This window comes from Lepidochelys olivacea, assembly GCF_965140295.1.
Source record: "Lepidochelys olivacea isolate rLepOli2 genome assembly, chromosome: 19".
Lineage (NCBI taxonomy): Eukaryota > Metazoa > Chordata > Testudines > Cheloniidae > Lepidochelys > Lepidochelys olivacea.
The window spans coordinates 3,337,266-3,353,126 of NC_140429.1; the positions used below are offsets into that span (position 1 = coordinate 3,337,266).

Consider the following 15,861-nt stretch of genomic DNA (forward strand, 5'->3'; position numbering starts at 1 on the left):
GCTCAGCTGCATGGAAGTGATGGTAAAGTTAAACATGATCCATGCTGGGCTATGACAAATGGAATGCTTTGTTATAAGGACAGCCCTATAAATAGACTCTGGTCCTGTCAACTCCCAAGCCAGGCACCGCAGCACAGAGGCAAAAGCCTTGATGGTTGTTAGAATGAGATGGAGGGAGACACTGTTTAGCATACCCTCCAGAAGTGGGCCCCATAAATAAATCCATCTTTGGCATCAGTATAAAGCTAGCAAGGGGCCTGCCTCTGGCAATGACAGAGGCCTGCTAGCGGAGCAGCATGCAAGCTTCAGGCTTTGCATCTGAAAGTTGTGTGGTCTCATGAGTAATTAAGTGGATGGATTAAATAAAAACAATCCCACGAGCTTTCAAGCCGGCCATCTGCACCCTGTTTCGCAGCAGGAGGACGTCACTGCAAGGGTTGAGGGACCACTGTGACTTCTGCACAAAACAAAGACCCTCTCCCACAGCCTGAAAGCAAACGGAACTTTTATCAGTCGGCCTCAGCACTGAATGCCAGTGCCCCAGAGAGGCGTCTTTATACACTCTCCAGACAAAGAGCAACAGATTTCAGCACCCTGCCACAGCAGAGATACTGCCCCAAGCTACATATGGAGATGGAAGGCATGGCAGGAACAGGTCTTTCAGAGACAGCCTGAAAACAGAAAGCCAGCTACCATTCCCTCCCCGCTCCCACCAGCCCAAACCGTAGTTTGCTTTGCCATGCATGTGGATTATCAAAGGCATTTGGCTTGTGGGGGTCCAGCAAAGGGCTAAGTGTATTGCTAGCAAGGAGCACCATGACGACAGACCTCTTCACAGAGCACGCACAGGCCACGGATACGCAAGGTCCCCCCATTACGTCCCATCGTCCCCACCCCCGCGTCAGCGTGCCTGTGTCAGGCTAGAAGAACCCACTGTAGGAGGGAAGATGGTCCATTCTCCCCCTTAGCTTCGCCACTTACATGGCCACCGAGAGGGATCTATCAGCAGCAACTGTGGTGGGGAATGTGTTTGACTTAGACACTTGCCACACGGGAAGCAGATAGGGACAGGAGCTTGGAGGCCCCTGAATAGATTTATACTTAAACATTAGTAAAGCCTCTCCTTTCCCCAGCTCTCACATGAAGCCTAGATGCACAAGTGGCTGGATCCAAGTCAGTAAGCTCTGCAGGCCAGGGGCTGTCTCTCCACGTGTGTTTGTAAAGCACCTAGCACAATGGGGATCTTTGGGCACTGCTGTAACAAACACTATTAGCAGAAAGAAAAGGAGGACTAGTGGCACCTTAGAGACTAACCAATTTATTTATGCAACAATGCATCCGATGAAGTGAGCTGTAGCTCACGAAAGCTTATGCTCAAATAAATGGGTTAGTCTCTAAGGTGCCACAAGTCCTCCTTTTCTTTTTGCGAATACAGACTAACACGGCTGCTACTCTGAAACCTGTCACTATTAGCAAAAGTAATAGACTCAGACAACACTATCCTCTCGCCTGACCTCCTGCATGTTGCAGGCCACAGAATCTCACCAACCCACTCCTGTAATAGACCCGGAACCTCTGGCTGAGTTACTGAAGTCCTCCAATCATGATTTAATAATACCGATAACAACTAGAGATAAATACCAGTAATTACTGACAACTGTTCAAGTTTTGAATGGTCAAGAGACATGGATGTTAGAGGATTAAGGGCAAATCCCCCTCCTTGTCTGGGTAAGGGGTTTGCCTCTGGGGAAAGAACTGCAGCAGCGGGAATGCAGAATAGTTACCAGCCACATTCATTGCTTTGATCCACTCCCACCCCTCACCCAGTAGCCTCAGGTGGAAGATAGAGGATGTTTTATAGCAAAAGAAAAGGAGATTGTCTCTCTCCGTGTCACATGTCGGGGTTTCAGAGTACAGGGCATTGGCAACATTTTACAGGTGAAAAGAGAAAAACTAAAGATATTTTAGTCCAGGCACGTTCCTCTCTTTAGGTTTTCAAATCACCAGGTTGAATATTTACTTGGGATCAAACATTTAACCCCTTGCCTGCTCCTGTGAACCGAGTTTGGGGGTGGATTCCCAGCCAGGTCACAGAGAGTTCAGTGTCAGAGTCACAGTGGAGAAAGCCTCATTGGCAATCCCCAGGGTAGCTCCCCACAGCACAACCAGCTATTGTCCCCTCCGAGCAGAGAGGAATCTGACGAGCCCCAATCTCCCAGAACCCTGTCCCCAGCCTGATTTACAAGCAAGAAGCACACACAATGGGGAAGGAACCCCGCTCTGGCAGACAGACACAAGAGGCTGGCCTGTGCTCCGAGGAACAGAAATGAGGGTCATTCTGGGAACTATTATTTAATAGCACCTAACAGCATGCTGGGCACTTGGCAGGACTCAAAGACAGACTCCAACAAACTCACAGTCTCAAAAGCAACCCCACTTTCCATTTATTTGCTCAGCATGACCATGTCTAATAATAAAGGCTAAAGCAACTATTCCACAGCCCTTCGCACACCCATGGTATACTGTGTCCATCATCTTGAGTATACAGACTTCCTGCATCAGACACAGAACTTAATCCATCTTGCCTAAGGCTTTACAGAGTCCACTGGGAAACTGGGATTAGAACCCAGGCAATCCCAATTTTAGTTCTTGTATTCAAAACTATGGCTCTCCGCAGCAGGCCTGTAGCGAAGCTGTTCCTTACACAGGTGGGAAGGACAAGCAAATTAGGGTCTCAAGTGACAATGCGCAGAAGATAAACACTCCTTAGCAGCTAATAGGAGGGGTGTGGCGGGGCTGTGTTAGGAGAAGGTATTAACCAGATGAGCCGCACTCCCCAGTGAAAAAACCAAGACATGCAAGTTTACTGTATAATGGATGAAACTACTGGCATAGATTTCCTGGCCATGATACAACATGACTAGCTAGCTCAACCTTCCGCAGCTCAGGGGCTACTTACTGTTCAGCTGACACTCTGATTTTGCTAGTTTTTTTACCTTGAGGTTTGTATCTTCTCCACTAGACGCTAGGTAAGAACGCAGCCACAAGCAGTAACTCTGCGTGGCGGAAAAAATCACATTTAGGCATATTTTTGCAACAATTACATTCTGATTTATTTGGATGCTGCCAACCTGGTACCTAGTGGAGAAGTTTAAAGGTGGTTTGAAGGTAAAGCACTTTGCCCTACATCTTCCCATGGGTTTCCAGTCACTGCTAGAAAGGAGCTATTTGGGAAAAGCAGGAAATCTCTTATGTAGAGAAATCATTAAAAAGGCAACAGTGGGTATAAAAAGAACCTCCTTCCTACCCCAAAGCCTCTACCAGCCAAAAAAGGAATTTAATAAAAATCTAAAAATAATGCCACCCCTCCCAGACTAAATCCCAGCTCCAAGCAGCATTTTAACCCCATAGAAGGAGAAGCACTAGGGACCCCATGAAGTTCACAATGGACTTTGCTATTGCTGTTGACTTTACACGGACAGTGCCCAGATACTCTAATGATGGGGAGGTAGTATGAAACCCTAGAAGAAAAGTGTGGTTTCTAAGCTGATGGCATCCCTGCACTCTGGTGCAGTTATAAAATATTACATGAAATAATGTCAACAACAGATATCACCCACCCCCCGCAAGAGGCTGCAGCCACAGATCCTGCCCACTCCTCTCACTGCCTTCCCACTTGGCTAACCTTCACCCAGCAGCCTCAACCCCCTGCTTCCCTATCTGTTTCCTGCAGTCTGGTCACGTCTGTAGCCAGCTGGGCCAGGTGTAAGGGACTGTGTTGCACTGGCTGGTCAGAGCTCTCAACTTGCATGATCCACTGGTGTCTATGTCAACTGGTCACAGAGAGCTGGAGCCGCCGTTCCAATTCCAGATCTGTAGGACATGGTGCTCTTAGCTCCAGTCTCTGCCCCCTACCCCTTCGCTCATATTCACTGACAGCCAGTCTCAGGTTCTACTTAAATCCAAATTTCAATTCCAGGCTGAAAATAGCAGCAGCAGAATAAGTAGGCAGAGCAATCTGAATTTCAAATTCACTTCTCAAATGTGCAATGGAATCTAATTTTTCAATTGCACACATCTTTACAAATGGTTTGATTTTAAAAAAAACAACATGCCAACGCGCTCCATAACTCTAACAAGGGCCCTTTCCTTTCCAGGTACTCACATGCTAAATTATCATTTTAATCTTAAGGGATCAACAACACCTTTGCAAATACTGTACTAAATACACTTTGCATTTTCATCCAAGCAACTTAAACTTTACAAATCACGTCGCATGAGGAAAGTATTTCCGTTTTACAGGCAGAAACCTGTGGCTCAGAGAAGTCTGGTGAATGAGCAGTAGAACAAGAAATAGAACCCAGGAATCCTACTCCCATACAGCAGGGCAAGTGCTGTAATCGGTTAAGGTCCCTGCAATTGCTGACTTTTGCAAACAAAAGTTACATCTTCTGTATTTTCCACAGTATGCATCCGATGAAGTGAGCTGTAGCTCACGAAAGCTTATGCGCAAATAAATTTGTTAGCCTCTAAGGTGCCACAAGTACTCCTTTTCTTTTTGCGAATACAGACTAACACGGCTGTTACTCTGAAACCTGTGGACAATGAAGCCCGACAGTTCCATCGAATCTGATTTTAAACTCACACTTCCCTGCTCTCTTACTTTCACCATGCTCTGTTAACAACTCTTGCAAAACTTCCGGGAGGGGGGAGGGGGATTCTCCTGCAGTTCCCTTCCAGAAAATTATTAAACTGTGCTGAAGCATTTCTTTAAAAAGTACATGCCATAGTTTGCAATTCCTAATATGCATCTCTGGCAATCCATTTGATACCAATGATAATCTCGGCAGGGAAAGGACATAACTTCCTCTGACTAACACTTTACCTTCCTTTTGCACTTGTCATCTGAGGATCTCAGGGCCTTTTACAACCATGAATCAAGCCCCACCAACCTCTTCCCATGAGGCAGGCATTACCTTCATTTTATATACAGGAAAACTGAGGCACAGAACTGGAAGTGACTTGCAAAATGCCACTCTGCAAGTCAGTGGCAGAGCTGCAAAAAAGACTCAGGAATCTTGACCCCCCACTTGGTAAGGCAACTCCCATCTTTTCATATGCTGTGTATATATATCTCCCTACTGTATTTTCCACTCCATGCATCTGATGAAGTGGGTTTTAGCCCACGAAAGCCTATGCCCAAATACATTTGTTAATCTCTAAAGTGCCACAAGGATTCCTCGTTGTTTTTGCTGATACAGACTAACACGGCTACCACTCAAACTTGTCTCCAAGTGTAACAGAGCCGTGGTCCGCGGACTCCTGGAGATCCGCAGACTATGTCTAGGGGTTCCACGCAATGCTGTTGTTACCACAGAACAGTTGTTTTCAACGTGTGGTTCACTGACCCCTGAGGGTCCACCGACTATGTCTAAGATTTCCAAAGGGGTCCCACCTCCATTCAAAATTTTTAGGGATCCACAAATGACAGAAGGGTGAGAACCACTGTTATAGAGTGACCCCAAAGTCAATCCATGTCATGGTTCTGAGAGAGAAACTCCCTGGATGAAAGCAACTTTTGAAAGTGCAGGCCCAGAGATACAGATGGGCAACATATGCATTGCTTGGAATCCCGACAACAAACCAATTTCTAAGGTGACGAGAGCTATTGAGAAGTCTGTCCTACAGGGGAGGAAAGAGCAAAAGCAGGGCTTCACATCCACAAGGGAGCCAAAGCAAATGGCCAGGCAACACACGCTGCATCAGATCCCACACGGCGCTGCTGGTGCAGCTCTGGTTCAGACATTTGCAGAACAAAATGAAATGAACACACTGCAGCTGTGAACATGGGACAAAAGAACCAAAATGTTATCTATTCCCAGGCACCACACTTTCCAGCATCTTCCTTCCCTCCCATTTCCCCACTGGCCACCTGTGATCCACTCTGCCAGTTACCCAATCCGCAGCTGCCACTGAAGTTAATGATAGCTGTTGCTTTTGTGTTAAAAGCAAACCTTGCACCTCTGTAGAAGAGGAGCCTTTCCAGAGCCTTCTCAATACAAAGAAAAAGCAATGCAAGAGCTAAAAATGGCTCTCAAAGCTCCCATGGTGTCAGGGCACTGCAACCCTAATGCCATACAGACTGGCTGATAAATAAGACTCTGCATTTACAAAGCCTTTCATCCAAGGACCTCAAAATGCTTTATGAACATTAAGCCTCATAATTAATTAAGACTGTGAATTAATACCACAGATTAAGCAGTTAGTTCTGACAACAGGATTTGGCTCAAGAATTATAGCTTGAACCACTAAGCAACAGTGACTGCAACAAAATTAAGTTCGACATCGTTGCTAGAGAGATGGTACCCAAAAATTAGCACTGTGACCAGTTGGAAAGGAGGGATTTCATAAGAGGAGAAAGCTAGGCTACGAGACTCTTCTGGCGGATGTGAGGAAGTTCAAATCCTTGGACCTGGTCTACACGACCAACTGATGTCGGTATAACTACATCACTCAGGGGTGTGGAAAGTCCATGCCCAAGTGACTGGGAGTCTGAAAACTTAAATTCTGCTCCCAGTGCTGGCACTGAGCTGTGGTGTGACTGTTGGCAAGTCATCTCCCACCCCAAGCTGTGCCACTTTGGCAAAATGGGGATAATTATTTTCCTTTCCAAAGTACTTTGAGATCTACAGGTGAAAAGCTGCTGTCATTTATTGTATTTGTTCAGTGCCTAGCATCATAACTAGTGAACTGTTATTCTACCCCATGGCAGGCAGAGTGTCAGCTGGAAATTCAGGGGTTTAAAGTGGAATACGAAGAGCAAATTGCCAGACAGCTACTTTTACACCTGCTAGCTAGACAGGGCCCACGAGCAGGGTCTGAGGGCACCACCCGGGGAGGAATCCCAGTATTACCCAGGCTTGGAGCAACCTCCAGCATAAACAAACCCAGGTCTAGATGAAGAGAACTCCATTAAACCAGTAGCTAAGGCATCTCTGGCCAGCAACAGTATTTGGGCACGAATATTTGTGCACTTGGTGGGCCATACCTTGGGACAGGCTGAGCACCTGCAGCCTGCACTAGCTTCATTTTCACGTGCGCATGTGTGTCATCTGCTCACAGGATTTACACTTGCTACAAACCATCACCGTGCAAGTATGCAGGACTCTTGAACAAGATGCAAAACACTTCTCTTCCCCCCACCTTCACCCCCGGAAGAAGCACAGCAAATACAAATGGTTAAGACGAGCCATGAAGGGGGCATATGCATGGGAAGGAGGCAGCAACGGAATGTGTAAGTTTTGCCCTGGAAGAGGGAAGCTTGTTAGGAGTGACCCGTCTGCCTGGAGACAGGGGGTTCTCCCCGCATACCTCAACTCTCCATGGTAAAACTGCATAAACTCCCATTTTGTCATGTAAATGAGAGCGCTGAGGCACAGTAGTTTTGCTGGAGTACAATGCATTCAGTGAGCAGTATGAAATCTGCCTGCCATTATAAATTCAGCAGACTGGGAGGAATTGCAGACTTTAACACACAAAAGCAGGGCCCCAGAGCCATTAAGATAGAGGTGCGATGGGAGAGCTCTGATCACTTCGCACCAGAACCCCCCCCATGCTATGTACTTTCACACATGAAAAAACAGCCCCTCGTGAACTAACCAGCTCTTTTAGGAAGGGTTGTGTGTGTATGGGGTGCAACAGGAGTCAAGGTAAAAATCCACTTGGGGTTATTAGTGCTGAAAGACGCTTTGTTTATATATTTAGCGGAACAGCTGGCAAACACAACCAATTGACCAACAGCTGCCTGATGGGTGAGAACCTGTAATGTTTAGGAGGGCATGAAATTAACATGTCAATTTAAATCCTCTCCAAATGCTCTATTCAAAAAAAAAAAAAAGACGGGCCACTGGAATTGGACAGACACACAAAAAGAAGTTTCTTTACACAGCAGAGTTTGTATAATAATCTCCCCTCACACACCTCACGCACACACCCTGTTCTTAAAAAATAAAGTTAGGAATCTGAGAAAATTATAAATGGGTTTTGAGGAAAAACCGGTTGCTTTACAAAAGCCTTGAGGGGACACATTTGGCTGTCACCAAGTGGCGTGTTAATAAACAGAGAAAGGCCATTAATCACCACTACCCCACGCTCACTTTAAACACCCTGAAAGATCTTCCACCCTGAATCAGTTCAATGAAACCTCTCATAAAAAGCCAGAGAGCAAGTGGCAACACCAGATGAAGGACGATATATTCAGGTGGGGGGAGTTAACAGCCTGCACAGAATGAGATGGTCGTCTATTAACTTTGAGGGGACAAGGGCTGTATTTCTCTTTTGCACAGAGCCAAGCAAAATTACAAGAAAATATGGACATCTATTCCCAGGACATTGCTACTAATTCAATACAAGTCTTCTTCCTGCATTACCCAAACTAAGATCTCGGAACCTGCTGGACAATGCGTCCCATTAACACATTTGCTGGGTGAGGAGGATTTGCTCAGACCTCCTTGTCAGTTTAGCAGCTCACACACAAAAAAAGTCACAGCAGAAACACAGCTTCATCCACAGTCCCCTCACGTTCATTCTCAAGCCTATGATCAAAATTTAACTCTGGGAGAGAATCATCAGCACCTGTTTTCTTGAGTGTCTTGTTTTCCCTAATGCAGCAAATAGACTTAAAATAGCAAAATTTAATATCAGCTACTACTAAATAGCTAATTACAACTATGCAGTTTCATTTGCTGTAAAAGGCTGCACACCAGATGCAAAGAGGTTTCTGTGCTCTTAGGTTCACTTGAAGAGATTTTAATTTAAAAAGGTGGAAGATAAATTTCCCTATTGTTTCAGGATTAAGGATTTTCTCTTTCCAAACTAAATAAAAGCCTGTTGCCACCACTCCTGTCTGGTCTACCCTGGTGAGTGCACATTCATAGATGCCAAGGCCAGAAGGAACCATTGTGATCATCTAGTCGGACCTCCTGTATAAAACAGGCCAAGGAACTCCCACGCAATACTTAGAGAAGATCTTTTAAAAAAACATCCAACCTTGATCTGAAAATTATCGATGATGGAGAATCCACCACAACCCTTGGTAAATTGTTCCAATAATTACTCATTATTAAAAATGTGTGCCTTATTTCCAGTTTAAAACTAATTAATAGTGGGTTATACACTTCCCACCTCCAAGCTAACATTTTTAAATGCACAGAGGAAGACTTATTTGATACAGGGGACAGAAGAAAAATATATGCAGAGGTAGATTTATTAAAAACACTTTCCTTTACCTAATCTCTGCAGATTTGTACTCACTAACATTAATTCTCTATCACACAAGTTACTTTAACAGCAATTAGGTTAATACTGGCTGTAGTGGCTTTTTGGTTCAACACTAAACTGAGTATAATTAGAATATGACCACATGGCAGGCAGAGAGCTCAGACTGAAAACACTGATTCAAAGCATTAAATCTGTCAGCATGCTCCAGGGCCAGCCTTCTGGGGGAAAAACTGAATTGTCCAGCCACCCAAGTATTGCTTCTGGCCCGGGTCTTGGTAGCTGTGTCCAAGAAACGTGAAGAAATAGGCACTAATCTGTTTTACTATGGTATTTACTTCTGAAAGCAATTTAGCTCTTTGTAGACACTGCACAGAGAGCCTTAAACTGTAAAGCACATTGTTACGCAGTGTCAGGATCTCAGCTTTTAACTGGGAAATCAGAAGTGTCTAAATTGGAACTGCCAAATTAAAAACATCACCCACCCTTTGTCTGCACAGATCTGCATCTTGTCTGCACTAGCGTGGTTGCAAACTTCTGAGAGACACCCTAGACTCTTGCCAAGCTCTGTTCACAACTGGGAAACTCCTTGAGAGTCACTGGGTTTTGCAAATTAGCAATTTAGTGAGTGAAACGGAAAGCAAATGTACCATAAGATGTACTAGGCTCATTTAATTTGAGTTTAGGTTTAAAATTTCGAAGACTACTAGAAAACATAATGCAGTGTATTTTGCACAAATCCCTCTTAGTAATATGAGACCTCAATACAGCACCTGCTAATAAAAACCAAGCTGGGGAGATACCACCAATTTTTTGGGGTGGATTTTAAGGAGGTTGTAATGAAACGAAATCTGCTGAATGATTTTATGACACCTGCCAAGTTAACTTAAAAAGAGATAATGGTTTTGTGACATGACAGATGAGTACAAGAAGCTGCAACTCCAGCCCTGTTCCCTTGTGCTCCCCATCTGTTTGTTACATCCATCTGTCATCTCTGGTCTAAAGTTGGAAACCCTTTTGGACAGAGGTCATCTGTGTGTTATGTTTGTACAGCTCCCAGCACTTGGCTGTTAAGTGCCATCACACTACCAATAAAATAATAATGATTATAGGCTCCAAGCAAAGTAACAATTCCATTATTTGCAATCGTGCAGAGGATTAATGTCTGGAATGAGTCTAGGAAAATGTCTCACTCTTCGCCTCCATTACTTTGCTTCCACCCCTCAAAGCACAGCACCCGCCTTACAAGTCTGGGAAGGGTCACCGAGATAAAATAGTCCCTCAAATACCTGGTCCATCTCCAGCCTCCTGTACAGCAGTGGAAGCAGACCCTGGTCTCTTGGCTCCAGAGTTTGTGCACAGCAGTCAAGTTTTTAAGATGTTTTAAAAGCACACTCTCCAGATAGCCACACACTTAACCCAATCCCAGACTATGATGCCTCACGCCACATAGCCAGAAGCCACATTTGCTGCTAGCAACTAGGAAAAAGCTTTGCTGTGCTCCTTGAAATATGGAGAACCATGAAGCACGGGAGTTTTCGGGAGCAGGGAAGGTGGGAAAGTTAGAGCCGTGACATTTATAAAACAGAAGCCCCACCACAGTGACAGGCTTTGCGGATTTCCAAGGCTGGCTCTTTTAACATCTGCTGAGGTGGAAACTGAATTCATTAAAGTCACTTTCACTTGTGAATTAGTCTAGGATCTGATTCCTGTCCTCCACAGATAGTAGCGTACTGCAGAACACAGGCTGATTACACTGTAACAAATAGAAAATATAGGAATTGCCAGACTGAATCAGATCCGGAGTCCATCTGGTCCAGTATCCTGTCTGACTGTGACCCAGTACCAGCTGCTTCAGCGAGAAGTACAGGAAACCCTGCAGTAGGCAGTACGGGACTATATATGGAAATATGTATTTGCTCACTGTATGGAAAAGGCCAGCAGTGTTTTGGAACGCTGGCTGCTTGCAAGATTCTCACAATATCTTCAATGTGGGTTGCTAATCCAGTCTTTTCAGTCATGGATCAGGAGTGTCAGATCTCTGCCTTCTCAGTGTCTAGAAGAGGCAAGAGATGCCCTTGCTACTATCGCTTGTTCCAGCCGCATTTTACACATATAGTCATCTAGAACTTCTACACAGAAGCCACTAAGCTGCAGATACATGGAACTGCAAACATTCGGACACTTGATTACTGTGTTCAAAAACACAGGACTAGGCAAAGAGACACTATTTCCTCCTTTTTAAGGATTCTACTGTAGTAGCATACAAAGTTACTCCCTATCAATGGAGCAGGCCCAAAGACTGGGATCTAAATGCCAGTTTCCTCCATGCTAAAATGATTTAAGTGTATGCACACAGCAGTGATTTACCAAAAAATTACTCTACAAACCATACAAGAGCATCCTTGCAGGATAATTTCAGTATGCTTATTTTCCTGATTTCTTTTAACATCTGCCATTTTAATCATTAGTCTCACATTTGCTTTTGTAGGTGTTGTAGCTACACAACAGAAAGCATTTAGAGATAAATCACATGTTATGTCTTGAGGCAAGGTGCTTCTCCCGCCTTTGTTGCATGAAATAATCCTGTCTAAGAAACACAGTAAATACCCAGACATGAATTCGTGTTTCCTGAAGATAAAAAAATCCTTTAGAATGAAACAGCTGCAGGTTTTTGTGGAGGTTAACACACAAAGACAACAGTTAATCTTAACGGTATTTAGGAAGTTTGTAAGGGATATAGAAGGTGCCAACTACAGGAGAGTGGGTTTAGTAGTTAAAACCACCATGCATGTATGTTTAGTTTCCTTTTTCCCCAAAACTTCCTTTCTTAACTGCATGTAATTTAAAAGCAGAAAGGGCTGAGTTCTTCTCTGCTGTCTTTCCACTCATTCTTATGTTCCACATATCTATATTAAGTTTTTCCATACACTGTACTATCGAATCAAAGATCAGGATTATGGTACTATTTGATGCAAGGTTTATCTGGCTGCTTAGGCTATAGCCAAAGAGGGAGAGTGGGGTGAAAGGGAGCTGAACTGAGAAGGGAGTGTACAGAATTTTCTTCTATTGATACATGTTACATTGAAATTGTTTATTTTGTGCATGCACCTAGAAGTTCGATGTACTTTATTGCAAACATACAAATAATTTTCAGTACAGATATTTTCCCCCATCTCCTTTGCTGTGGTGTTTGCTCAAATGTTCATGATGAGCCTAACTGGATTAATGAAAAGCAAAACAGTTCTTCTCCGTGTCATTACACAAGATTTTCAGGGACAGACAAGGTGGCCTTTGCGTACAGAACCCAGTTATGGATTTCAGAGCCATTCTATGAGCGAAGAGTAGCAGATCTTACAAGCAGAAACAATGGGAGGCAGTCAAGAGAGCCTCTTGGCGGATCTGTTAGATTTATGGGTTAGACACAGCCACACTCACACTAGACACTGAGGACGTGTGTCCCACACTGGGCCTTTTCTGTCACTGGCGTCTCAGCTGCTGGGGATGGCACGGTCAGGGATGCTCAGCCATAGCTGCTCTACGAGCAGTGTCCAGAGCCTAGATTAGTGGCGCATGCCCCACGGTGCACTGTTCTAGCCCACAGCTTCTGGACTGGGTGAAAACTGTAGCAAGTTCATGCACATTGGGTGTGATCCTGGCTAGGTGCTGAGTGGACTTAATCCCTATTGGCTTCTCGAGTGGGTGAGGTTGCCAAGAACCTGTGTATATATATTCTCTGTGTATATATAAAGCCTGCTGCAGTTTCCACGATATGCATCTGAGGAAGTGAGCTGTAGCTCACGAAAGCTTATGCTCTAATAAATTGGTTAGTCTCTAAGGTGCCACAAGTCCTCCTTTTCTTTTCAAGAACTACATTGACTCTCAGACACCCTTTTTGCTCCAATAGCAGCCACACCACCTGCAAATTAAGTTTTTCACAAGTGTGCGGTGGAAAGGAAAAATAAAGGCCACCACCCTAGAGTAGCAGCCTGCTGTAATTTATGCAGAGTTCCCGCAGCTTCCTGCAATAACTGATGAGTAACTGACCAGAACGAATAAGGTGCTGCATTCCCATGATCCAGCCATTCACAGCAGGGTCTTTAAATGTGGAGTCTAGTCCACCAACACACTTCCCCCACTCAGAGGGCTTGAACCCGATACAGTAGAGTGCTAGGCATGCAAAGATGAACAATATAATGCAATTCTAATCTGATGCATACTTTTCCATCTTAGGATCTCAAAGCTACTTTAGCTTCACTGTGCAAGGGAAGAGGGCATCATTATCCTTATCGATAAGAAATCAGAGGCACAGAGAGATTAAGTGTTCACCCAAGGTCACACAGCACAACATCGGTAGGAACAGGAACCCAGGAGTCCTGGTTCCCAGCTTCCTACTTTAACCACGAGGTCACACTAGTCAGAATGCTAATAAGCCAGTGTTAAGTATTAGCTTCTAGTTATCAATGTACAGATGAGCTATTTCCCCATGACACTGAAAACACCCACGTTATAACTGAGGCTTTGATGCGTTCAAGTTAAATTAATTTACTTCAGAATTAAGCCAATCCCGTTTTAACTGGCGCCAAACTCATCAATTTAGTTTTAAGAGCCTAACAGAAGCCGATGATCTAGCATCGCGACTGATTTCTTCTCTCCACCCACCACCCTTTATTTTACACAGTAATATTCTGTAGGAAATTAAAGTCACGCATTTGAGATCAAATAAAAACATCCATGGAACCCACATGAAGAAGAATTAAATGATCTACTGCTACGAAAGCGGCAGTCTAATGACATTTGGAGGGGTTTTGCAGGGGAGGGGCAAACCAAGAAAAGGACAGTCTCAGAAGCCTTGTTAGCCGCTCACATTGCTTCTCCCCAGCACACCCAGTTAAACACCGTTGAGGGCACTAGAATGAATCTCTTTAGCAACAGTCGCTGCCTCCCCTCTCCAGCTGTCAGGCGTGCAAAGGAAGCCCAGACTTCACGCATGCCCCAAGCACAGAGACAGAAACCACTTCATTCTGTCACAAGAAAACGGCCGCCACTGGCCCTTGTGTCCAAACAAGAGCGCGCCAGCACTCCTGCTCCAAGGCCGAGCACCGTCTGCTGCCTTTCGCCCTAAGACTCTCCTGCAGGCATTAGGTGGGGGAGGAGGAGGATGGGTAGAAATGGGGGATTCTTCCTCCCCTCCCTATCCTGGAAAGATAAGCCATTTGCTGGGGTTTGAGATATAAAAGGAGTCTTTGGCAGTCCAGGACCTTAGCAGCAGGATTCATCTATACACAACATGCTCTGCAGGGACATGCACCTGCTGCTCAACTCAACAGCCCCTTATCCTGCCCCTTGCAGCTGCCTCAGTCCCCCAGGCTCCCTCCCCCTAGTCAGCCTCTTGCAGGAGCTTGCTGCCTCCCACCACCATCCTGATGGGGCTTGCAGCTCCTTTACCCAACAGTCCCCTTCCTCTGCAACCATCCCCTTGCACAACCCTGGTTCAGTTGCCAATCCACCCCGAAAAGCCCTCTCTGCTCCATGCAGCAGCTACCCCATCTTCTTCACTAGGGGGCAGCCCAAGAAAGCTCCCCTTTTCCATACTTCCCCTCCCTGAAGCTGTTGGATTCACTCATTTCTTTAAAGGGTCTTCTCCTTTCCACAACCCCCACCCCACAGCCCCCTCAACAACCCATTACACCCCCTCCTATGCAACACTCAGCCCCCTCAAGGCCTCTCCCTTACAACACTTCCCATTTCCCCATCCTTCCTTGACACCCCCTGGTAGCAGCCCTGTCTTCCCCCTTCCCACCGAGCCCCCATTTTACAATACACAGCACCGAACAAACACCAACGCAGAGCCTTCCGGGCCCCAACTTCACAGGACCCGCCACTCCCAGATCACACAGCCCTCAACTCAAGAGCCCCCTTACACCTCCAGTGCACCAGCAGCCCCTCTCTCCCAGTGCCTCTCCACTGCACAGCCTTCCTGGACCCCACATAGCAGACCCCAACCCTACAAATGCTAGCCCCCATCCCTCTTGAATCCCACCCATTGCACATGCCCCTCGATAATTTACAGCCTCCCCTCCCCATTGCACAGCCCTCCCAGGCCCCACATTGCAGACCTCCTGCCCCTACACTGCATCAACCACTTCTCCATCCTTTTGCACGGCCTCTCCCTCAACTGCAGCCCTTAACTACACATTGCACCAACCCCCCATCTCTTTTCACACCCTCACTGTACAGCCCCCTCCCCCACAAAACAAAGTCTCCCCATCCTCTATGCACAGCTCCCCCACTTCCTTCTCTCCACTGCAGCCCCATAACCCCATATTGCACAAACTCCCCTTCTCCTTTTGTAACCCCACTGCACTGTCTTCCTTGGCAGCACACCACATACCCCCTTCCCCATATTGCACCAATTTCCCTCTCCCCTTTTGTGCAGCCGCTCCCCCACTGCAGCCCCTTATCCCCACACTGCACTCCCCCACTACACAACCCCCATGCCTCTTCCCCACCGCACCACATCCCCAATTCCTCCCCCATCGCAGCTCCCACACATTGCACCAGCTCCCCTGCCCCTGCCTCTTT

General features: G+C 45.8%; 1 protein-coding gene across 1 annotated transcript in view; it reads right to left on the reverse strand.

Moving 5' to 3' along the window:
• Positions 1-15,861, reverse strand: part of LOC311510151 (protein argonaute-1) — a 47,196-nt gene that overhangs the window by 30,414 nt on the left and 921 nt on the right. The gene's annotated exons all lie outside the window — the stretch shown is intronic.